Source organism: Heterocephalus glaber, unplaced genomic scaffold (genome assembly GCF_053883595.1).
Source record: "Heterocephalus glaber isolate CG9 unplaced genomic scaffold, H.glaber_assembly_v1.0 deba00001504, whole genome shotgun sequence".
In the NCBI taxonomy this organism is placed as follows: Eukaryota; Metazoa; Chordata; class Mammalia; order Rodentia; family Bathyergidae; genus Heterocephalus; species Heterocephalus glaber.
Window position 1 is genome coordinate 13,115,410 of NW_028258324.1, and position 24,085 is coordinate 13,139,494.

Below are 24,085 nucleotides of genomic sequence, written 5' to 3' on the forward strand. Positions count from 1 at the left end.
AGGTTATTTAAGTTCTCTCTGTTTCCCTAATATGGGCATTCACTGCTATGAATTTCCCGCATAGAACTGCTTTCATTGTGTCCCATAGATTCCTGTATATTGTACTGGCATTATCATTTACTTTATAGAAACTCTCTAATTTCTTCTTTAATTTCCTCTGTGACACATTGGTTGTTCAGGAAGGTGTTATTTAATTTCCTTGTGTTTGTGGGGGTTTTGCGGTTTCTTATGTTACTGACCTCCAATTTTATTGCACTATGGTCTGATAATATACAGGGAGTAACTTCAGTTCTTTTACATTTATTTAGACATGTCCTATGAGCTAGCATGTGGTCTATTTTGAAGACCCATGTGCAGCCAAAAATGTGTATTTTGTCGGGTGGAACACTCTGTAAACATCTATTGAGTCCATTTGTTCAATAACTTGGTTCAGTTCTAGAATTTCAATGTTAATTTTTTGTCTAGATGGTCTGTCTATTTGTGATAGTGGGGTATTGAGGTCCCCCACTACAATTGTATTAGTGCTTGTTTGGTTTTTTCATGTCCATTAATATTGTTTTGTATAGTTGGGGGCATTCATATTTGGTGCATATATATTTATGATTGTCATCTCTTCCTCTTAGATTGTTCCCTTCACAAGGATGTAGTGACCATCTTTGTCTGTCTTAATTAGTTTTGGTTTGAAATCTACTTTGTCTGCAAATAAGATTGCTACTCCTGCTTTTTTCCGGGTTCCTGTCTCATGGAGAACTGTTTTCCATCCTTTTACTTTCAGTCTATGAATTTCTTTTTGAGTTAGGTGTGTTTCTTGTATACAGCATATTGTTGGATTTTGCTTCTTAATCCATTCTGTCAGTCTATTTCTTTTCTTTTTTTTTTTTCCAAAATACTTCCCCTCACTTCTGTGTCTATTTCTTTTGATTAGTGAATTTAGGCCATTAACATTGATGGTTATAATTGATAGATATTGACTCATCCTTGTCATGATGTTTTACTGTTGTTGGGTCTTTTATCTCTTATTTTTCCCCCCTTTCCCTTTAGTTTCTTACCTTGCCTGGTGGTTTCCCTCTGTTGGGCCTCATGGAGTTGTGACCATCATTGTCTTTATCTAGGATATTTCTTAGAATCGTTTGGAGTGCTGGTTTGGTGTTCATGAAATTTCTCAGGTGTTCTTTGTCTTGGAAGTATCTAATTTCGAAAGATAATTTTGCACGATACAGCAGTCTAAGTTAGAAGTTATTTTCTGTTATGGCTTGAAATACCTCACTCCAGGCTTTCCTTGACTTGAGGATTTGTGTTGAGAAGTCTGCTGTGATTCTGATGGGCTTTCCTTTGTAGGCAATTTGTTTCTTTTCTCTAACTGCTTGTAGTATTTTGTACTTCTGTTAGGTTTCTGGGATCTTGACTATTATATGTCTAGGTGTAGATTTTTTTTGATTGTGGCTAGTTGGAGTTCTATATGCCTCACTTATCTGAACGTCCAATTCTGTACCTCTGTCTGGGATGTTTCCTACTATTACTTCTGTGAACAGTTTTTTTATGTCAATTGTACTTAATCCTGTTTTTTCGTGGACTCCTATCAGTCTTATGTTATTCTTCTTTGCATCATCTAGCAGCTGCTGGATTGATTTCTTGTGGTTCCTTACTATTTTGAAGAGATCTCTGTTTTCATGGTCCTTAACTGCAATCCTGTCGTCTATATCATATATTCTATCTTCAGATACCCTTAATCTGCTCTGTATGCTTTCAGTGGAGTTTTTAATCTCCTGGATATCTGTTTGAATCTGTTTCATGGATTCCATTTCTTTCTTATGTTGGGCGATCATGTTTTCCATTTCTTTCTTATGCTGGGCATTCATGGCTTCCAGCATGTTTCTGAGCTCATCAAATTTTTTATCTGTTTCTGTTCTAGAGCCTCTAATCATGTCTTTCACTCTGCTCAACATCTCTGTAGTTATCTGGGAAATTATTTCTGCTTTGAATTTTTCTAGAGCCTCATTCATCTGTTTTGTTACTTCCTGTGCTATCAGTTCAGGGTGTCCAGGTGGTTGATTATCAGACTTTCCCACCTCGTTTCCCCCAGAACTTGCCTTTTGTGGCGTGAAAGTCTGAGTTTATGCCTTACTTAAATGTCTTCTCATTTTTGTTTTTGGTACTGTCCTTGATTTTGTTCCTGGGTTGATACTTTGAAGTTGCTTATTGCAAGTATCTTTGTTGCTTATAGTTAGAACCCTTATGGAATGATTGCTTCTCAGAGGTGTCTTCCAGGTATAGCTGGTCTTTAGGTTTTGAGTCTAATGGCTCTGGGGTCTTTCATTATAGCACGAAGGACAACTGATTAGATCAGTCACAACACCTTAGCCCAAGTGATACAATCAGCAACAGCATAGCATCAAGTACCTCTTAGAAAATGACAATTTGTGGTAGTTATTAATCTGTGTTAGTTATTAATCTGTCACCTTTAACTGTGTGAATTAAATCAAAATCGAGGACCAACCCAACATATATTTATAGTGAATAAACTCTTCAATATAGCAACTTTTCCCTTTGGGATGGGGAGTTAGAAGGAGTTGGGGAGGGAGGGATAGATAGGTAGAAGGATGGGGGAATGTTAACAGTGAGGCCAGAGGACACAGGCAAGAGGTGGAAAAAGAGGGGAAAAGAAAAATGAAGAAATCTGAATTAGGGGCAAAACAGGTACACAAAGGGAGATGAAGAGCAATGTTGGACAGCAAGGAAGAGAGAGAGAGAAGAGAAAAGAAAGAAAAAAGAATAAAGTTAAAATTTGAAAAGAGTTGAAAAAGAAAAAAATAAAAATTAAAAATAAGCAAAAAAATACTAATAATAATTTTGAAAATAACAAGTAAAAGATAGAAGTGAAGGGCCCCCTTCAGGGTATGTCTCTGCTGTTAGAATAGACAACGTGGGCAGCAGTGTGCAGATATAAGTCATTGAGTTTCAGCAAGCCAGTCTCATCAGACCCTTGAAATTGAGACAGATTTCTGGCTGCAAGTCCGAAGTTGAGCTCCCCGTTCTTCTGCAGGGTTGAACTCTTCAAGGCTCTACTGCAGGTTCCAGCTGACCTTCCCCTGAAGATAGTCCAGGTTCCAATGAAAGGTGATGATCCCTCCAACTTACCAAGTATGTTGGTCTGGTGTGCCTTTATTGCAGAGATTCTCTTCACTTTTCCAGTGGGCTTCAGTTTTCATCAAGGAGCCTGAGAGAGGCCCTCTCTCTGTTGTTCACTTCTGCAACTCAGGACAATGGCCTTTATGCCCCCCTGTAGCAGCACAGCCAGTAGGCCAGAGGCGGGGGCGGGGTTGTTGCAGGGGCCCAGGAGGCTAAGCTGCTTGCCAGCAGGCATGTCAAGGAGTCCTCACTGTCTTGCAAGCTGGATGGAGTGGAACTCCAGATGGCCAGGGACCTCTCAGCCCAAGTGCCTAAACTCTATATGATCATTTTCTATCTTAACATATAATAGAAGTTATTACTGCCTTTCTCCTAGCCACCTAAAGAGGAATTATAGTTGAAAAGAGAAAAATTTAATAATGTTAGAGAATAAAGGGTAGGCTAAAAAGGCAGGCAGGTGAGAAAATGTTTAAAAATGAAGAGAAAAAGAACTTAAGAACTAATTACTGAAAGAGCTGTCAGATTTATCTTTTCCTTTGCCTTAGGTGTCAACATGGAGTAAATTAGTAGTTGAACTTGCTTTGTCAGTTCGATGTAATTGGTGACTTTCAGGTTATTTGCTGCCTGAAACACATGTAAGTTAACATAATATCTAGATAAAACTGAATTTATATTTCCATACAATTGGTATAGCTAATATTGGGTAGGAAGAAAGGGTACAGAAGGATAACTGTGTAGCAGGCTCTGCACTAAGTATTTTATATATTACTTTGTTTAGTCCTCACAGCAGCCCTGTAAATACGAATTGTTACTGGACGTGGTCTGAGGATGTCTCCTAAAGAGGAGACTGAGACCTCCCCGCTCTGCCCTGTAGGTTTGTGGACTTACGTCACAGAAAAGCATTTCAGGACCTATCAGTTTGAGACATAGATTTATTAGGCACAGTTACAATGTAAGAGAAAACAGACTTCATCTTGAGAGAGTGAAGGGGGCACACGTCTGGTGAAGAGGATCAGACTGGTCCATTCATTAAAGAACAGCCTAGATTGTATAGATTTACTGAGGTGGGCTAGGGTCTGTTTGATCATTATCTTAGTTCTGTTTTGCATGGTGGTGCTGGAAGTTCTTTTTGCTTGAGGGGGCAGTTTAGTCTCCCTGAGATGATTGTTTCTGCTTGGGACAGTCCCAATTTTATGGAGGCTGTGCTGGAATCTAACGTGACCTAGATTAGGACAGTGACAAGATTTATGGGCCAGTTGAAAGTTCCTATGAATCTCTTATCTTGGTCTCCTCAGTATTGAAGAGGGATGAGAAAAGTTATATGAATGTAAGGCTCATCAACTTAGTTTTCTCAATTTTTAGACACACTCCCTAAATGATTAACACTGCCTATATTCAGAGCTGAGCAAGGATCTGATTCCATTTTTGTTTGTTTCTCTAACCCAAAGTTTTAAGGTAATAAGTAAAACATACAAAATGAAGGCCAAACATTGTTCTGCTTTTAGTTATTTATTGTGCATCTGTAGACCCCGATGAGTTGCTTTTTTTTTTTTTTTCTTAAAGCAATAACTGCTTTTAAGTGGAGTTTGTTTGTCCTCTGTCCCCATGATGATCTTGGAATGTTATCAGTATTCCTGAAGAAGCACAGAGAGGTTAAGTTCAGTGTTACACAGGTAATGAGTTACAGAAAAGAATTTAAACTGTAGTGTTTCTCTTCTCTTATACTGTATTTTATTCATCCTTGTCCTTCATTTTAAAATCCTGTTTGATCACTAGTCTTGTTGGCTTTAAGAAAATTTTTATTGAGATATAATTCATATAGGATACATTGCACCAATTTAAAGTATACAATTCAGTGGCTTTACCCTTCTCTGTGTTGGTGGGAGTGTAGACTGGTGCAACCACTGTGGAAATCAGTGTGGAGATTCCTCAAAAAATTAAAACTAGAGGTTCCATTTGACCCAGCTATTCCCCTTCTTGGTATCTTCCTGAAAGAGTTAAAAGCATCATACCATGATGATATATGCACAACCATGTTTACAGAAGAACAATTTGTAATGGCTGCCCACCAACTGATGAATGGATAAAGAAGATGTGGAGTGTTTTGTTTTTTTGTTTTGCAGTGGAGTACTACTCTGCCATAAGGATAAGCTTGAGACATTTCTAGCTAAATGAATGTACCTTGAGACAATACTCTTAAGTGAAATAAATCAGACACACGTGTTACTGCATTGTTTCTCTGGTGTGAGAAACCGAAAGTGGAAATAAGGACCAAAGTGTACAATAAATATTGGAAAGTGGGAAGAAAATGTTCAAATGAGAAGGGAAACAAGGGAGTGAGGGGGGAAAAAAAGAAAGGACAAGAAAAAAAAAGAAGGGAAAAATGGAAGCAAAGCTTTTATAAATGAGAGGAAGAAGTGTCGACGAAAGGAATGGGAAAAAAAGCACATATATCATGTGCAGGTACAAATTCCATGTGATGAATATTATCATGTATATCTGAAATACGCCAGCAAATGTTTTGCTTCAAAAAAACCACAACTATTCAGTGCCTTGTATAGAGTTGTGCAACCATCACCACAGTTTTAGAACATTTTTATCACCCCAAAAAGAAACCCTATACTTGTTAGTTGTATGTACTTCCACCAGTCGTAGGCAACCACTAATTTTTCTGTCTCTGTAGTTTTGCTCATTTGGACATTTCCTGTAAATGGAATTACATAATATGTGATCCTTTGTGCTTGGCTTCTTTCATGTAGCATGAGGTAAGATTCATTCATGGTGTAGGATGTATCAGTACTCCGTTCTTTTTTATTGTTTGAATAATATTTCATGTTACGGATATATTTTACTTATCCATTTATCAGTTTCATATTCCATTCTAACATATTCCATTATGTGGATATGATCAATTGGTAGACATTTGGATTACTTTTCTTTTTAGCTGTTGTGACTAATGCTATGAAAATTGTATGCTATACATGTTTATTTGTGGCAAAATATACATAACATAAATTTTACTATTTTTAAGTGTATTCACATTGTTACACAGTGATCTCCACTATCTATTTACAGAACTTTTCTATTTTTGATAACCCAAATTGTGCCTGTAAACACTACTTAATCCCTCCTTCTCCTGGCAACCACCATTCTATTTTCTGTCTCTATGAATTTGACTGTAGAGGCATAGAATCATACAACATTTGTCCTTTTGTGACTACTAGTTTCAGTTAGCATACTGTCTTCAAAATTCATCCATATTGTAGCATGAGGCAAAATTGTTTTCCTTTTAAGAGTTGATATCCTAGGCCGGGGATTTAACTCAGTGGTGCCGCCGCCTGCCTCGCAAGCACAAGGTCCCAAGTTCAATTCCCAGTACCAAAGAAAAAAAGGAGTTGATATCCCGATAGCAGCCCTTCTTTCTGGAGTGAGGTGGAATCTGTGTTATTTTAATTTGCATTTCTCAAATGACCAGTGATGTTGAACATTTTTTTATATATTTATTTGCCATTTCTAATTTCTTATCTGAGAAGTATCTTTTTATTTCAGATGCCCTTTTTCTTTCTTTGGTACTGTGGATCGAACTTGGGACCTTGCACTTGCGAGGCAGGTGGCGGAACCACTGAACTAAATCCCTGGCTCCTCAGATGACCATTTTTGCAATGGGTCTTTAAATTTGGAAAGTCTGATTTCTTTTGTTTTTTTAGATATTCTAGATAATAGATCTTTATCTGAATAGCTGGTAGAAATTTTTTCCCACTCTGTGGGTTGTCTCTTCACTCTGTTGGTGGTTCCTCTTGCTGTGCGAAAGCTCTTTAATAAGATGAGGTCCCAGTTGTTGATTCTTTGTAGTATTTCCCATATACTCTGGGTATTGTTCATGAAGTATTGGCCTACTCTGATGTCCTAGTGTTCTACCTATTTTCTCTTCCAGCAGATTTAATGTTTCTGTTTTAATATTTAGATCTTTGATCCATTTTGATTTTAGGTTAGTACACGGTGAAAGATATAGATGTAGTTTCAATCTCCAGCATGTGGAAAGCCAGTTTTTCTAGTGCCATTTATTAAAGAGGCTATCTTTCTTCCAGGCTCCTTTGTCAAAGAAAAGGTGCCTGAGTGTGTTTGGAGTTGTTTCTGCATCTTCTAATCTTTTTCCATTGATCCTCAGGTCTGTTCTTTTGCCAATACCATGCTGTTTTTATCACAGTAGCTTTGTAGTATAATTTCAGGGCAGGGATTGTGATACCCCCTGCCTTGCCTTTGTTGCCTAGAATTGCCTTTGCTATTCTAGGTCTTTTCTGGTTCCAAATGAATTTTAGGATTGTTTTTTCTAATTCTGTGAGATACTGTTGAAGTTTTGAATGGGATTGCATTGAATCTGCATAATAATTTTGGAAGTATAGCCTTTTTTTTTTTTCACTATATTGCTTCTTCCTACCAAGAACAAGAGATATCTTTTCATTTCCTGATATCCTCTTCGATCTTACAGAGTACTATAGTTTCCAGTGTAAACTTCATTAGATTGAAGGCTAGGTATTTCATTTTTTGTAATAAAAACAGCATGGTACAGGCAAAAAAAAAAAAGACTTGAAGATCAGTGGAACAGACTAGAAGATGGAGAACAACTCCAAACACACTCAGGCACCTTTTCTTTGACAAGGAGCCAAACACCTTCACTGGAAGAAAGATGGCCTCTTTAATAAATGGTGCTGGGAAAACTGGCTTTCCACATGCTGAAAATTGAAACTAGAACTATATCTTTCACCGTGTACTAACCCAAAACAAAATGGATGAAAGATCTAAATATTAAGACAGAAACATTAAATCCATATCTGGATCCAGAATACACTGGTGATAAAATGTGAGTTCTAAAGGGCTTAGGTGGGCCCATCCTTGTGCCCTTGATGGTTGTAGCCCACATGGCTTTTCTCTTGAGCTGGTGCTGTTTACAGCCTGCAACTTTCTTATGCATCTGTTCCGTATTTTTAGCATTTCCATTTCCTGGGGTCTCCATTGCACTGTTAGCTTCATTCCCACACTTTGACAAGCTGCCCTCTTAGGAGCTTCTTGCCTGGCTTCTAGGCCTTCTTTTGGTACTGGGGATCGAACTCGGAACCTTGTGCTTCCAAGGCCGGCACCAGAACCACTGAGCTAAATCTCCAGTCCTCCAGGCCTTCTTTTAAAATCTAGCTGGAAGTCTTCTTGAGCCTACAACTCTAGAGCTTTGCATGCTGATAAAACCAACACCAAGTGGATGATGCCAAGCTCTGCTGTCAGTAGGAGCAGTACCAGGTCCCTTTGGACCGTGGCAACAGTGGTCTCTTAAGTGCCTGGATGGCTGAGTAGAGTATGAATCCAGGAGAGCCATTTCTCTAGGAGGCCTTTCCTGAGAAGCGGTCCCAGGGACTCTTCTCAAATGAAAAGTTAACATTTTTGAAGCTTTCAGCCTGTAGTGGGTGGGGTCCTGCTGGTTTCTGAATTGCCCACAAAACATCGTTCTTCTTGTCCCTGTAAAAAGTAGTTGGTTTCTTTTTAATGGGAGTAATCTCTTTAGCAACCTACCTCCTCTAGCCCCAACTTTACATATGGTTTCTTTTAGGTCAAAACTTAAAATTTTCAAAATTTTCTCCTCTGCTTTTTGCTCCTTTATTCTCACTGTAAGTGGCTAAAAGCAAGTTGGCATTACTGATTTTACAGCCTGAATTTTGGACTGTCTTTAAATTTTCTTGGCCAAATCAATTGGTCTATCACTTTTTTTTTTTTCCTGATACCTGGAATTGAACTCAGGACCTTGTACTTGCCCAGCAGGTGTGGTGCTATTGAGCTGCATCCCAGCCCTGGTCTGCCACTTTTAGTCTCAGTCTCCTGCAGAGTGTTAGGACTTGGACAAAACAATTTTTTTTTCCCAGAGCATTATACACATGGCCTCTAGTCCAGTTGCTAATGAAATTCTTGTTTCCCATTTGAAATTTTCTGAGCCTAGCTGTTACTATCCACATTCTTATTGGCATTCTGGTATTCTGAGCTCTAACCAGAATCACCCATCAGACTCTGTTTACTGCATTCTCAAGATTTTTCTAATCTCTTATCCAGCCTCTTTCCAGTATTCTAAACCACATGCTCTGGGACAGTTGCAGCAATAGTCACATTCCTGGTACTGATTTTCTGCGTTACTTTCCCATTGCTGGAACACAGGACCCGTTACCCACAAATTAAAAGTGGAGAAGTTTAATTTGGCTCACAGTTTCAGCCAATTGTGTTCACTTGGCTCTAAGGCAAAAACATCATGGTAGAGGGGCTTTGGTGGGAACCAAACATGCTCTTCCAAAAATCTCATGTGTCTCGGAAGCGCAAGGTCCCGAGTTCAATCTCCGGTACCAAAAAAAAAAAAAAAAAAGTCTCGTGTTCGGAAGGTAATTGGATCATAGGTGTGCTGTACTCATCAGTGGATTCATTCATTGATAAATTCAGTAGTTCATGTGCTGTTAGGAGATGGGGCCTGGCTGGAGAGGTTGGTTTTTGGGGGATGGAAAGGTGTATTCTTGTCCTTGGTTCCTCCCACTCTCTACTTCCTGACTGTTGTGGGATGAGCAGCTTTCCTCTATCATGCTTTACTGCTGTGCCATTTCTGCTTTGGAGACAACCAGCCACAAAAACTGGAAATAGCCAAATAAACCTCTTCTTTAAGTTTCTGGTGTCACATATTTTGTCCCAGCGATAGAAAAGTTACTAATGGATACACCAAGAAGTGTACTTAACCAGTTCCTTGGCATATTATGATTAACAGTCACAGTCTCACACTAAACCTGTAGACCAGAGGTAGAAAAAAACAGACAGGGATAGGTTGCCCCACTTGTTAATAAAATAAGACTAATTGCAACTGACTGCTGCTTATGTGGTGAATTCTGAAAGAGGATGAAAATATATTTTTTACATATGCTTATTGACTTCCACTGGGTTATGTCCTGATATACCCATAAGTTGAAAAAGCATGAGACCCTGGGTTCAGTCATCAGTACTACCGGCATCATTACAAGAAAAATGACTACAGGAGCTTGCTGAGGGAGGAGAAGCATATTTCACAGAAGATTGAAACACCACTTGAAGGGAACTAAAAGTCATACTTAATTACCACATTTGTGATATATTGTTGAGGTGCCAGTGATACAAAATGAAGCGAGACTTTGTCTGAATTTTTGCTAAGAGCTTTTATATGTTACTTTTTTTTGTTTTTGTTTTTGGTACTGGAGATCGAACCCAGGACCTTGTGTGCTTTCGAGGCACGTGGTGGAACCACTGAGATAAATCCCTGGCTCTTTGCTTTTATTTATGTTTTTTTGATACAGGGTCTTGCTATGTAGTTCAGGATGGCCTGGAACTCACTATGTAACCCCAGCTGACCTTGAACTCCTTGCAGTCCTCCTGCCTCACCCTCCAGAGTGCTGGGATTACACCTGTGCCACCATGCCCACATAGCTATTTAAACAGTTTCATTGGTATGGTGTTGAGTGCTTAGTAAAATAAATGTCCCATATGCACTTAAGAATGTGTTGTGTAAACTGTTTTCTGCTAGATCTAGTTGATTTAGGATAATAAGTACTCTTATTTCCCTACTTCTGACTGTTCATTATTGTACAACTATTTCTCCTTTTAATTCTGTTTTTATTTTATATATTGTGATAGTCTTATTTAGATGTGCAAATATTTATTCCTTACTGCTATCTTGAACCTTTCATTAGTATAATATTTTCTAGGTATGTTTTTACCAACAATTCCTCATTGCTTCATTCTCCCCCATCCCTTACTGCCATTCTATTCTTTGTGTCTGTGAGTTCACCTCTTTTAGTTTCCACACATATTTGAGATTATGTAGTATTTGTCTCTCTACTTATTTAATATAATGTCCTCCAGGTTTATCCACATTGTTGTAAATGACCAAACTGTATTCTATTGTGTATATTTGCTGCATTTTCTTCATTGTCCATTGATGGACACTTAGGTTGATTCTATGTCTTAGCTACTCCGAACAATGCTGCAAATACCTTGGGAATGCAGATATTTCTGTGTTACACTAATTTCAGTTGCTTTGAATACCCAGAAGTGAGATTGCCAGATCATGAAGTAGTTCTAGTTTTGTTTGAGAAACATCCATACTGTTTTCCATGACTGTACTAATTTACCTTCCCATCGACAATAAACAAAAATATTCTTTTCTCTGTATTCTTGCTAATATTTTTGATCTCCTTCTTTTTTTTTTTTTTTTTTTTTTGGTACTGAGGATTGAACTCAGGACCTTGTGCTTGTGAGGCAGGCATCAGAACCACTGAGCTAAATCCCCAGCCCTTTGATCTCCTTTTTTAACAAAAGATATTCTGATTTGAGATGATATCTCATTGTAACTTTAATTTGTATTTTCCCTAATGATTAGTAATGATACCTTTTGTATGTCTTCTTTTTGAGAAGTGTCTTCTCAAGTCCTTTGCCCATTTTTATTTTCTCCCAATTCCAAAGGCTTTATTGGTAAGTAGGCACTTTCAGGTCAATAGAATGAAGAGCTATGTCCAAGAACTCATCAAGTAATGCTGAAGAATACCCTTGCTTTGTCCACCTCTATTCATAAATCCAGTCTTCAGCATAGGACTTGAAGTCAACCAACTTTTCAGGTTTACACCACAGGCCAATCTCTTTTCAGCACTTTTTTACTGAGTCACGGCTTTGAATGATATTCCTGCCAGCTTGAATGTAAAAGTTCCTTATAATAGTGCCTGGCTTAGAATCAGCAGGGTTGGTCTTCCCAGGCATCATTTGGCTTGTCTTCACCATATTCAGCCCCTCCCAGACCATGGCCACCACAGTTATACTATTTCACCAGCCCAGAAAAGAAAGAGTGGTCTTCTGGGTCAATACAGCTGCTTCTAGTGGTCCTTGGATGCCTGAAGGAACTTCATGGCCATCAGGTGGAACCTCTTCTCAAAACACTTGGTCTTGCCCACCAGGCTGCACTGCACACTGCCTGGCCTGAAGCCTTTGCCCATTTTGAAACTGGATTGTTTTCTTGGTGTCTTAGTTTTCTCATTGCTGAGACAAAATAACCAACACCCAAAGGGTTTTTTTTGGTACTGGGGATTGAATTCAGGACCTTGTGCTTGCAAGGCAGGCAGTGGTGCCTCTGAGCTAAATCCCCGGCCCCCGGCACCCAAAGTTAAAGGAGGAAAGGTTTATTTTGGCTCACAGTTTGTAAAGATTTCAGTCCATAGTTGACTGGCTCCAAGGCAGGGTGGCATGGCAGGGCAACACTGCAGAGGAAGCAGGAGGCAGCCGAAGATAAGCAGCTGCAACAGATGCAGCAGCAAATAACCCCACTTTCAGTACCAAAATCTTTGCTGAGACAAAAATGTCTGGCACCCAAAGTTAAAGGAGGAAAGGTATATTGTAGCTCACAGTTTTAGAGGTTTCATTTCATAATTGGCTGGCTACAGAGCAGAGTGACTTGGCAGAGGGGCATCGCAGAGGAGAAACAAAAACAGTTCACGGCAGGCAGAAGGCAGTGAAGCAGCAGCTTTCAGGGATTGTCTCTTGGGCCAGCTTTGCTCACTCCTTGCTATTGTACCTTTGCCTTCACACTCACAGCTTCACACACTGCCCTCCTGGGCACACTGCCTGGCTTCAGGAAGAGGACAATAGAAAAGATGACCTGAGGACATCACAAGAGCCAGCAGAACTCCATTCTTTGTAGCCTCTGAATTGCAAAGGTGAAAGACTTTGCTTTGAGAAGAGAGTCGAAGAGCACCATATTCCCAAATGGCAGCAGCCTGGAGAATTTGTTCCTTGGGATTGGATGCTTAGTGCTCAGCAATCCAGGCATTCAACCCCTATACCCAAGAGAGAAGTCTGGCTACTACTGCAGCTGGTGGCAGATCTTGGCATCCATGTGGTGCTGGTTTTAGGTACCTGGAGAATACAAGAGTTATGGGATCAGGAAAGCTTCTACCCAGGTATCAGAAGAAGCTCTGAGAGGCCAAGCAGTGTGCCCCCTGAGAGTGCAGTGTGTGAAGCTGTGAGTGTGAAGCCAAAGGTGCAGTGGAGACCCCAGGAGGTTGGAGAAGCCAGAAACATGGATCATCTGATGAAAGTTGTAATGAGTGAGCAAAGCTGGCCTCTGTTCACTTTTTCTCAGTCTTTTTTTATTTATTTTTAGTGTTGATATGGACATTTATCCTAACCTGACATTTACAGTTCTTCCTTCCACCTGCTCAAATCTGCTTTTAAATTCCCTAGTGAGTTTTTCACTTTAGTTATTAAAATTTTCAGCTTCTGAATTTTAGTTTCCTTTTTTATTTTTTCACTAGTATTCCTATTTTGTTTATAAATCTTTATTTTGCCCTTCTCCATGTTTTCCTCTTATTGGATCATCTTTAAGACCAATGTTTAAAAGTCTTTGGTAAGTAGGTTGATCATCTGATTCTTTTTCTTGGCTTTTTTCCTTTGTATAGGTCTATTTTCCTGTTTCTTGTTATCTCTGGTACATTGATTGACTGCAGTACTAGGAATTGAACCCATAACTTTCCTACTCTGCTACATCCCCAGTCCTTTTAAAATATTAACTAATTAATTATTTTGAGACAAGGTCACACTGAGTTGCCAAGTAGCCCAGACTGGACTCACATTTGTAGTACTCCTGCCTCAGCCTCCCAGAATGCTGGGAATATAAGCATTTGTCACCCCTCCCAGCTTGTTGTAAACTAGGCATTTGAAACTAATAATGTGGTAACTGAGCATCAGATTTGTTCTCTTCAGAGTTCATTGTTTTTGTTATTTGGTTGCTTATCTTCTATCCTTTCTTTCTTAATAATATTTTTTATTGTTATAGGTGATTCTGTGCTGGGAATCAACCAGAAGTATAACCATAAGGCCTGCACCTATGTGTCTGCAACCTATGTCTTTTCTGAGCCTGCACCTTTTTCTGGGCATTGAAGTTGCTTTCGAAGCTCCTGTTCTTTCATCTCTGGCTTCCAAGGGAAAAAGAGAACACTGAGGGAGTAGCACAACAATCAGGTAGGGGTGAGATAGTGACTTCCTGTCCCTCTGTCTGTATTCCAGTGGTAAGAACCAAGAAAATCAGCTATCAGAGCACAGATCCCTAGTATTTGGAGGACAAGATCTCTGTTGCCTACTCTAGCTACCATAAGCTGTGCAGCATATGCATGGGTGCCTAAGTATTGGGTAGTGGATAGTCCCTGCCCAGCTGATGGCTGAAATTGAAATTAACAGCAGTTTATTTCCAAACCTTCTACTGAAACTTACCTTGGAATAGACTCCAGAATTCCAAAATAATTAAATCAGACAGATTATGTTAGTACAGTTGTTGTGTAGGTCAGGAGACAGAGTCTGGTTGCTTCCTATTTTGTTATATCTTCCCAGAATTCTTTAAGTTTGTTTTCAAAATTTTGTTAGAGTTAGAAGAATTCTTATTGTTTTCTCCCTTGATTTTGTGGAACTGAAGAATAGTAAGTTCATTGTAACTCAAATCAAATACATACAAAATCGCATATTTAACATTCAGTTTCAGTTAGCAAGCATTTGAGGAGGAATTCGTATTTCAGATCTTTTTAAATTTTTCTCCCCAGTATCACAATTAAATACTTCCAAGTATTCCATACTTCTCAGAGAGTTAAGTCTGGAAATCACAAAACCACTTAAAAAAGGTTACACCTGGTCAGCTTCCTTACTGAGGTAGTGGTAGTGAGAATGAGATACATCAATTCATGTTCTTTTAAGAAAGTAAAAGGCCTTAATGTGATGGCACACATCTGTAATCCTAGTACTCTGGGAGGCTAAGGTGGGAGGATTGCAAATTCTAGGCGAGCCAGGGCAGCAAGACCTTGTCTCAGAAAAAATAAAAGAAAGGATTTAAATGGTAAAATGCTTGCTTAGAACGCATGAGGCCCTAGGTTCAATCCCCATTACCACAAACAAAGAAAAAGGTAAAAAGAACATGATTTGAGATGTGAGAGTTGATTAAACTGGATTAATGGTCATACTGTTTCCTGAATTATAGAACACAGAAGCAGAAAGTGTGTAGGCAAACTATATGGAAGCACCTGTGGAGTAGTACTGTAGAACTTAAATTTCCATGGCCTAGATTTGTGAGTAATAGTATACTCTTTCCCTGTAACTCTAATAGGCATGTTTACCTGTAGGTCAAAAGCATAAGGAGGCACAATAAATATATCTATTCTCTCTCTCTTACTCTCTCTGTGTATGTTTTGTGGTGGTGAGGAATGAACCTTGGGCCTTGCATATTGTAAGCACATTGCTTTACCACTGAGCTACATTCCCACCCTATAATAAACTTTAATTGATTTGAGTGGAAAAATTCTGAAACTATTTTCGAATAAAAAATACTCTAGTTTCTCTTCAGATCGTATAAATCTTTCGCCTTATTTTTGAATAAAAATTACACAAGTAGATGGAAAACAAGAGAGGGAATTGTAATAAAGTGCAGCAATTAGTGTGAAAACCACTTAAATATTAAAGGCTAATTGCAAGTTAAATATATGAGATTTCAAGTGACCATATTTTGTGTACTAGGAGTATGTGGTTGTTAATGACATAGGACAATTCAAACCTTAATAGTGTAAAGCATTAGGTAAATGATGTTCTCTTCCCTTCTACTAATTGTGTTTGGGAATATGTTCAACTTGGAATGACATTTAAAGAGATAACAATTAGATTAAAAGAGGGTTAGGGCCGGGGATTTAGCTCAGTGGTTTCGCCACCTGCTGCACGAGTGCAAGGACCCAAGTTCCATCCCCGGTACCAAAAAAAAAAAAAAAGAAAAGAAAAGAGGATTGGTATAATGAGAAATTTAGAAAACAAAACATTAGAAAATATAGAGGAAATTTAGATTATGATTTTGCTACTAAGAAAAAGAGACTTTTTGATAGTTCAATTCCCTTATTTTGCTGCTAAGGAAAGAGTTTTAAGAAAGTTGGTGTGATATGCCCTGCATCATAGTTTTGGCAGAGCAGGGGTAGAAACTAAGTATGAGGTGAGAAGGAAAATTGAGTGTAACTTGGTAATATGTCTATATTATTGTTTCATTCATTAAATTTAAATATTATGTACTGATTTTTCTATTAAGATAAATGAGAAAATTAATTTTAGCTTTTCTTGCATATTGATAAAATTATTTAGTGTCTTCATTATTATAACCATGTAAATATTAAATATAATACAGCTGACCATGTCTTATGTTTGATTTAAGTTTCTTCCTTTCTTCCTCTCTCTCTGTCTCTCTCTTTCTCTGTCTGTGCCACTGTCTCTCCCATGGTGCTAGGAATCAAACCCAGGACCTTGTATACTAACTAGGCAAGTGCTCTACCACTGAGCTACACCTCCAGCCCTCATAAATTTTCTATCTTGTATAACTTAATTTTTCTTAAAATTTATGAATTCTTGAACATTTTTCATATGTTTATTTGCTGCTTTTACTTCTTTGTCTGACAAATGTCTGTTCATTTCAGATACCCATTTTTGAATTCAGTCTTTGAATTTGGGGGCTCTGATTTTTTTGAGTTCTTTATATATTCTAGATAGTAGTCCTTTGTCTGAGGTGCAGCTGCAAAAAATTTTTTTCCCACATTGTATGTTGACTCTTAGCTCTGTTGGTGGATTCTCTTGCAGTGCAGAAGCTTTTTAATAAGATAAGACCCCAGTTGTTGATTCTTTCCGCTAGTTCCTGTGCAACTGAGGTTTTTTTCATAAAGTCTTTCCAATGCCAATGTCTTCAATAGTTCTACCTAATTTATCTTCCAGAAAGTTTAGTGTTTCTGTTTTAATATTTAGATCTTCAGTCCACTTCAACCTTAGTTTAGTGCATGGTGATAGATATGGGTCTAGTTTTAATCTTCGGCAGGTTGAAATCCAGCTTTTCCAACACAATTTATTAAATAGGCTATCTTTCCTCCAATGAGGGTGGTTGGCTCCTTTGTCAAAGATGAGGTGGCTGAGAGCCGGGGATTTAGCTCAGTGGTTCCACCGCCTGACTCGCAAGTGCAAGGACCTGAGTTCAATCCCTGGTACCAGAAAAAACAAAAGAAAGATGAGGTGGCTGAGTATGTCTGAAGTTGTTTCTGCATTTTCTCATCTATTCCACTGATCCTTGGGTCTGTTTCTTTGCCAGTACCATGCTGTTTTTATTACAGTAGTTTTGTATTATAGTTTCAAGTTGGGGATTGTGATACCCGCTGCCACAGCCCAAGTGCACATCAACTGGAAACTGGATAAAGAAGATATGTTTTTTTTATAAGATGGAGTACTACTTAGCCATAAGAAACAAGAAACTAGAGACATTTATAGCTAGATGGATACATATTAAGGCCATACTCTTTCTTTAAAATTTAAAATGTATAACTTTATTATCATTCACTAAACACACATATACAAAAATTAAAATTATTCAAAGAAAAGTAATGCAAGGGAAAAAAACCCTATAATAATATTCAAATATAATAGAACTCAACCAAAGCAAAACTGAAAAGTACTTAAACATTTTTCCATATAATTTAAAAAAACATCTCAAGCATTAACAAGACATCAGAAGATGTGATTTGTTTTAGATTTTCAAAACTAATATTGAACAAATAGTGGTCTGGAGAAAAAATTCTAATTAACTAATAGACTCCACATAGGCCAAATTTTTTAAAATTTAAATTTCAATATAGTCATTTGACACATGATGGAAATATAATCTGAGAAATATGTTATTAGGCAATTTTATCCATGTGTATCACAAAGTACCACACAGCGTGCCAACTTCTAAGTGCAAACTGAAAAGGTGTATGTCAATCATCTGTGATGGCCCCTTGATATTATCCAAATACGCAGTTAAACATGAGATACATGAGGCTACCACTGGGATAGCAGCACACTGTTTTACAGTAAACTCTTTTATATAAGTAGGATTATGCTCTAAAGGATGAAAAGCACACCATGTTATAAGTACCTAAAACAGTAACAGTCATTCATCACACTATCAAGTACTGTGTACTGTACATAGTTGTATATGCTTCTTCTGGAAACATACCCTTCTCTCCTTTAATCTCAGTGACTCTTCTTCTCAACCCACTGATGAGCTCCATCCTAGTCTCTATCTATATCTCTTCCTATACTTTTGGTTTTCTTTGGAACCAGGCATCGAACTCAGAACCTTGTGCTTTCGAGGCAGGCATCGGCACCACTGAGCTAAATCCCCAGTCCTCTTCCTATAGTGTTAAGCGCAATCTATATATGGATTCTTTCCAGATTCCAGCCTGTAACTCTGATCTCTCCCCTTCCCCTCCTGCCACCCCTACCCTTTTGAGCCTTTTCTTTGAATTTCAAATTATCAGTTATTCGTGAGGCATATTCTTAAGTGAAATAAATAGAACACACGTGTAAATACCGAATAGTTTCTCTAGTGTGAGAAACTGAAAGTGTAAATAAGGATTAAAATGAATCATTGATAATTTGAAATAGGAAGAAAAGGCCCAAAGGGGTAGGGAAGGTGGGAGGGGAAGGGGAATGGAAAGAAGGGAAAGGAAAGAAGGGAAAGGAAAAATTATGAGAAAAGAAAAAAATGGAAACAAAGTCTATGTAAATAGGGAAGGGTGCACAGGTAATGGGGAAAAAATAAGAACCAAGATACATCATGTACAGGTACAAACACCCAGTCATAAATGTAAACGTATTGTATACCTAAAATGTACCAATAAAAGAATTTAAGCAAAAATAAATAAATAAATTCTTTTAATTCTTTGGGGAAGATCCCCAGCAGTGGAATAGCGGGGTCAAATGGGACTTCCAGTCCTAGTTCTTTGAGGTATCTCCATACTGATTTCCACAGTGGTTGCACCAGTCTACACTCCCGCCAGCATTTGTTATTGGTTGATTTCATGATAGCAGCCATTCTTTCTGGAGTGAAGTGGAATCTCAGCGTTGTTTTCATTTGCATCTCTCGAAGGACCAGTGATGTTGAACATTTTTTCATGTATTTATTTGCTATTTCTACTTCTTTGTCTGAGAAATGTCTGTTCATTTCAGATGCCCATTTTTGGATTGGGTCTTTAAATTTGGGAGGTCTGATCTTTTTAAGTTCTTTATAGATTCGAGATAGTAGACCTTAGTCTGAGGAAGAGCAGGTGAAGATTTTTTCCCACATTGTGGGTTGTCTCTTCACACTACTGGTGGTTTTTCTTGCTGTGCAGAAGCCTTTTAATAAGAAGAGATCCTACTTGTTGATTGTTTGTGCTAGTTCACGGGCAACTGAGGTGTTGTTCATAAAATCTTTTCCTACACCGATGTCTTCAAGGGTTCTACCTAACCTCTGTTCCAACCGGTTCAGAGTTTCTATTTTAATATTTAGATCTTTAATCCATTTTGATTTTAGTTTAGTGCATGGTGAGAGATATAGGTCTAGTTTTATTCTTTAGCAAGTTGAAGCCCAATTTTTCCAGCACCATTTATTAAAGAGGCTATCTTTCCTCCAGTCAGGGTGTTTGGCTCCTTTGTTGAAGATGAGATGGCTGAGTGTGTCTGGTGTTGTTTCTGCATCTTCTAATCTGTTCCACTGGTCCTCAAGTCTGTTTCTTTGCCAGTACCATGCTGTTTTTATCACAGTAGCTTTGCAAAGAATTAAAAGAATCATACCACAGTGATATATGTGCGCCCATGTTCATAGCAGCACAGTTTGTAATGGCTAAAACTTGGAAACAGCCCAAATGCCCATCAACTGGACACTGGATAAAGAAAATGTGGTTTTTTAAAATAAAATGGAGTACTACTCAGCCATAAAAAATGAGAAATTAGAGACATTTATAGCTAAGTGGATGCACATTGAGGCGATACTCTTAAGTGAAATAAATAGGACACACATGAATAAATTCCGAATAGTTTCTCTGGTGTGAGAAACTGAAAGTGTAAATAAGGACTAAATGTATAATAGGTAATGTGAAATAGGAAGAAAAGGGACAAAGGGGAAGGAAGTGGGAGGGCTAGGGGAAAGGATAGAAGGGAATGGGATTAATATGAGAAAATGGAAAAATAGGAACAAAATCTTTGTAAATAGGGAGGACTGGAGGGGTTGAAGGGAGGGCTGGGCAAGGGTGAAAAATAAGAACCAAGAGAGACTATGTAAAGGTGCAACTTTCCAATGATGAATGTCATTATATTGTATACCTAAAATGTACCAATGATTAGAATGAATAATCGATAATGTAAAATAGGAAGAAAAGGTCCAAAGGGGTAGGGTTAGTGGGAGGGGCAGGGGAAAGGAAAGAAGGGAAAGGAAAAAATGATGAGAAATGGAAAAAATGGAAATAAAGTCTTTGTAAATAGGGAGGGTGGAAGGCGTGAAGGGAGAGCTAGGAATGGGGAAAAAATAAGAACCAAGATGCATTATGTAAAGGTACAGTTCCCAATGAGAAATGTAATTGTGTTGTATACCTACAATGTACCAATAAAAGAATTTAATATTAAAAAATAAATAATAATCAGAATAGTAAACAAAAAAAATTTATGAAGTCTTTATTTAAAAATACTTTTTACTTATAGCTTTCTTATAAAATTCACATTTGTATAATTTTTCACATTGTCATATCTGTCAGATACTCTATCACAGTTTTTCTTGGAATCCTACTCCAATTTAGATTATTCAGAGCTAGATTTTCTTTTGCTAGCATTCTGGAAATTTCCTTTGCATTTTTGTCATTAGTTCTCCTGTTGCGTAGATTCTTTGTCTTCTTTTTTTTATTCCCTTGTTTTGCTGAAGCATTTACTTCACTTGTTTCCTGAGTAAGTATTGGATTTAAGTTTTTTGAAAATGTATGTCTGAAATGTTTCAATCCTTATTTTATTTTATTTTTTTGTTACTGGGGATTGAACTTGGGACCTTGCACTTGCGAAGCAGGCGGTGGAACCACTAAGCTAAATCCCTAGCCCTGAGATGGCATTTTAATTGACCTATACTTAAAAAAACCAAAGACAAAAAGTCTTGATTTTAATTTGGCTTTATTTTTGAGTAGCTCATGATTTTTCTGTTTTCCCAGTGATAGAATTTGTTTCTTTGGTTGTTTCATTACTAAGAGTATTTATCAATAAAACTTATTCAACAAGATAATAGAACTTAGAAGATTGAGTAGAGTAAACATCATCTTACAAATTGCCTTGTTTTCTTTTTGCATTACTTTTGGCATATAGGAGTTAGTTATTTGGGGATTTTTCTCCCTTCATTGTTTACTGATTGCTTTGTAACCCACCAAACTTCCGGACTTAGTCACTTGGGTATTGTTACTTAGCTGATTCTTATCAGAAACAGGGAATTGTTAAGATATGTGTTAAAGTACAGCAGACTCTTAAAATTGTATTTTTAGTAGCACAACAGATTTCCCTTCAGAAAAATTTTATACTACTAGTTGACACCTTTTTCCTCAGAAAATAACAACTGTCTTGCCAAAAGGGTCCTATTATTAACTTAATATATAGCAAACAATACCGTTCCTCAGTTTATATATAATATTTAGATTAAATGATTTGACAGATTTAGTGTATTAATGTACAGCTAGCTATATCTAATGAATTTGTAAAGCAGTTTGAGAAGAAACATGTTTTTTAGATGGTTGGTTTAGTATTTTTCATATGTTTAGATTGGTAGTTCTCTTAAGTGTTCCTGAAGTGGACCTCTTAGGGATCTACAAAGCCAACTTTTTTCATAATACTAGGATATTAGTTGAATTTTTCTCTCTGGAGATCCTGGAAGTAGAAAGAAATTTATGTAATACTGTATCAGATGTTAACATTCGGAAGATCTGCAAAACTCATTTTTTTTTCATTGTTTATTGGTACATTTTAGGTATAAAATACAGTTACATTCATCATTGGGATCTTGTACCTTTACACGATGTATCTTGATACTTATTTTTTCCCCATTCCCCTGCCCTCCCTTCACCCCCTCTACCCTTCCCTATTTACAAAGACTTTGTTTCCATTTTTTTCCTTTTCTCATATTTTTTCTTTTCCCTTCTTTCCTTTCTCCTACCCCTCCCACTTCCCCTACTCCTTTAGACCTTTTCTTCCCATTACACAATATCAATCATACATTTTTAAAAAATTATAATATCAAGATTTAGAGGACATTACCACAGATTTTACAGAATTTAAAAGGATATAGAAAGCATATTACAAAAATCGTTTTTGAAATAAATTTGACAACTTCTATGAAGTACCTTGGAAGACAAATTAATGAAACTGAGTCTGGAAGAAATACAAAATTTGAATAGCAGCTATTAAATAAAGTATATTCCTAGCTTGAAAACCTACCTATATGACAACAGCAGGCTCATATACATTTTAACTGATAAATTATATCGAACATTTAAAGCAAAAAAAGGAACACTTCTCCCCTCATTTTAGGAAATCAACATTGTGCTAATACTAAAACTGGATAAAGATAATAGAAGAGAAAAGTATGAACATAAATAAAAATTCGTTTAACAAAAAACTGTTAGAAGTCAGATCTGGCAGTATGTAGTAAATGGTTTTGTTATAGGGATGGCAGTGTTGGTTCAGCTTTGGAAGATCCACCCCCAAAAGTCATCATTTTAACAGAGGAAAGAAAAAAGCCATATGATCCTATCAGTAGTTACAGGAAAAGTATTGGACTAAATTCTACAGCTGTTCACAGTAAAAACTATGAGGAGACTAGAAGTAGAACAGAACTTTCTCAACATATAAAAGATGTGTACTCCATACTTTCAGCAAAAACACCTTATATGAATGGGGAAGATACAATGCTTTCTCCTTAAGGTGGGGAACAAGGACAGATATGCTTACTGTTTGTTTATCTGTCCATTAAACTTTGAAACCTAGTCCCCGCCAAAATAGTCTGGCAATAAAATGACACAACTAGGATAGGATTGGCACGGCAGAAGCAAAATCTTTATATGTAGATGAAATGATCATCTACAGAGAAAATACTAAGAAATCTCTAGGAGCCCCTAGAACTTATACTTGAATTTAGCAGGATTAGAAAACACAAGGTATATATAAAAATTCAGGTCTGTATATACTTGCTATAAATGAAGACTTGGATATTGAAATTTAAAAGTTATGTAGGAGTACAAAGTAAGAAGAAAAAAAGTGTTGGAAGACATTTATTACATAATTTTAAGACTTCTTCTAAAGCTACAGTAATCAAGGCAACGTTGGCATAAGGAAAGACATATAGATCAACAGAGTAAAACACAGTCTGGAAATAGAACCACACATATACGGTCCACTGATTTTTTTTCTTTTTTGGTACTAGGGATCGAACTTGGGTCCTTGCACTCGGTCCACTGTTTTTTTTTTTTTTGGTACCGGGGATCGAACTCAGGTCCTTGCGCTTGTGCAGCAGGTGGCAAAACCACTGAGCTAAATCCCCGGCCCTCAGTCCATTGATTTTTGAAAGATTATTTAACATTAACATTTTATAGAACATAAACTCAACTCAAGAACAGAGGAAAAGACAATCTTTTCAACAAATGGTACTAGAATATTGGTATCTATATGTAAAAAATGGACCTCAACCCTTTATTTTCATATAGAGAAATAACTTGAAAGGATCTATGAACCTAAATATGAAAGACTTAAAACTATAAGAAGAAATTATAAGGGAAAATGTTCATGAGTTTTAGGGTAGGCAAGGATTTCCTAGGATACAAAAACATGATGTATAAAAGAAAACAGTTGATAAATGAGATTCCATCAAAATTTAGAACTTTAAAAGACATCATGAAGAAAATGACAAGTAGTCCTTAACCAGAACATATTTATAATAAATATAACCTATGACCAAAATATATAAAGAACTCTTACAGCTCATTAATAGACAACCCAATTAAGTAGACACAAGAAGATGATAGTACAGCACAAGGAAAGG

At 37.3% G+C, this 24,085-nt stretch overlaps 1 protein-coding gene across 15 annotated transcripts in view; it reads left to right on the forward strand.

Annotated features, from left to right (window-relative positions):
- Nck1 (NCK adaptor protein 1) overlaps nucleotides 1-24,085 on the forward strand; it is a 138,038-nt gene that overhangs the window by 72,143 nt on the left and 41,810 nt on the right. For 9 of the 15 annotated variants that reach the window (XM_087186196.1, XM_087186193.1, XM_021247396.2 and 6 more), the window contains one exon: nucleotides 14,000-14,184. The exons of the other annotated variants lie outside the window; for them this stretch is intronic. The gene's annotated coding sequence lies outside the window, so the exon portion shown is untranslated. The remainder of the gene's footprint in view (nucleotides 1-13,999; nucleotides 14,185-24,085) is intronic. 15 annotated transcript variants of the gene reach the window in all.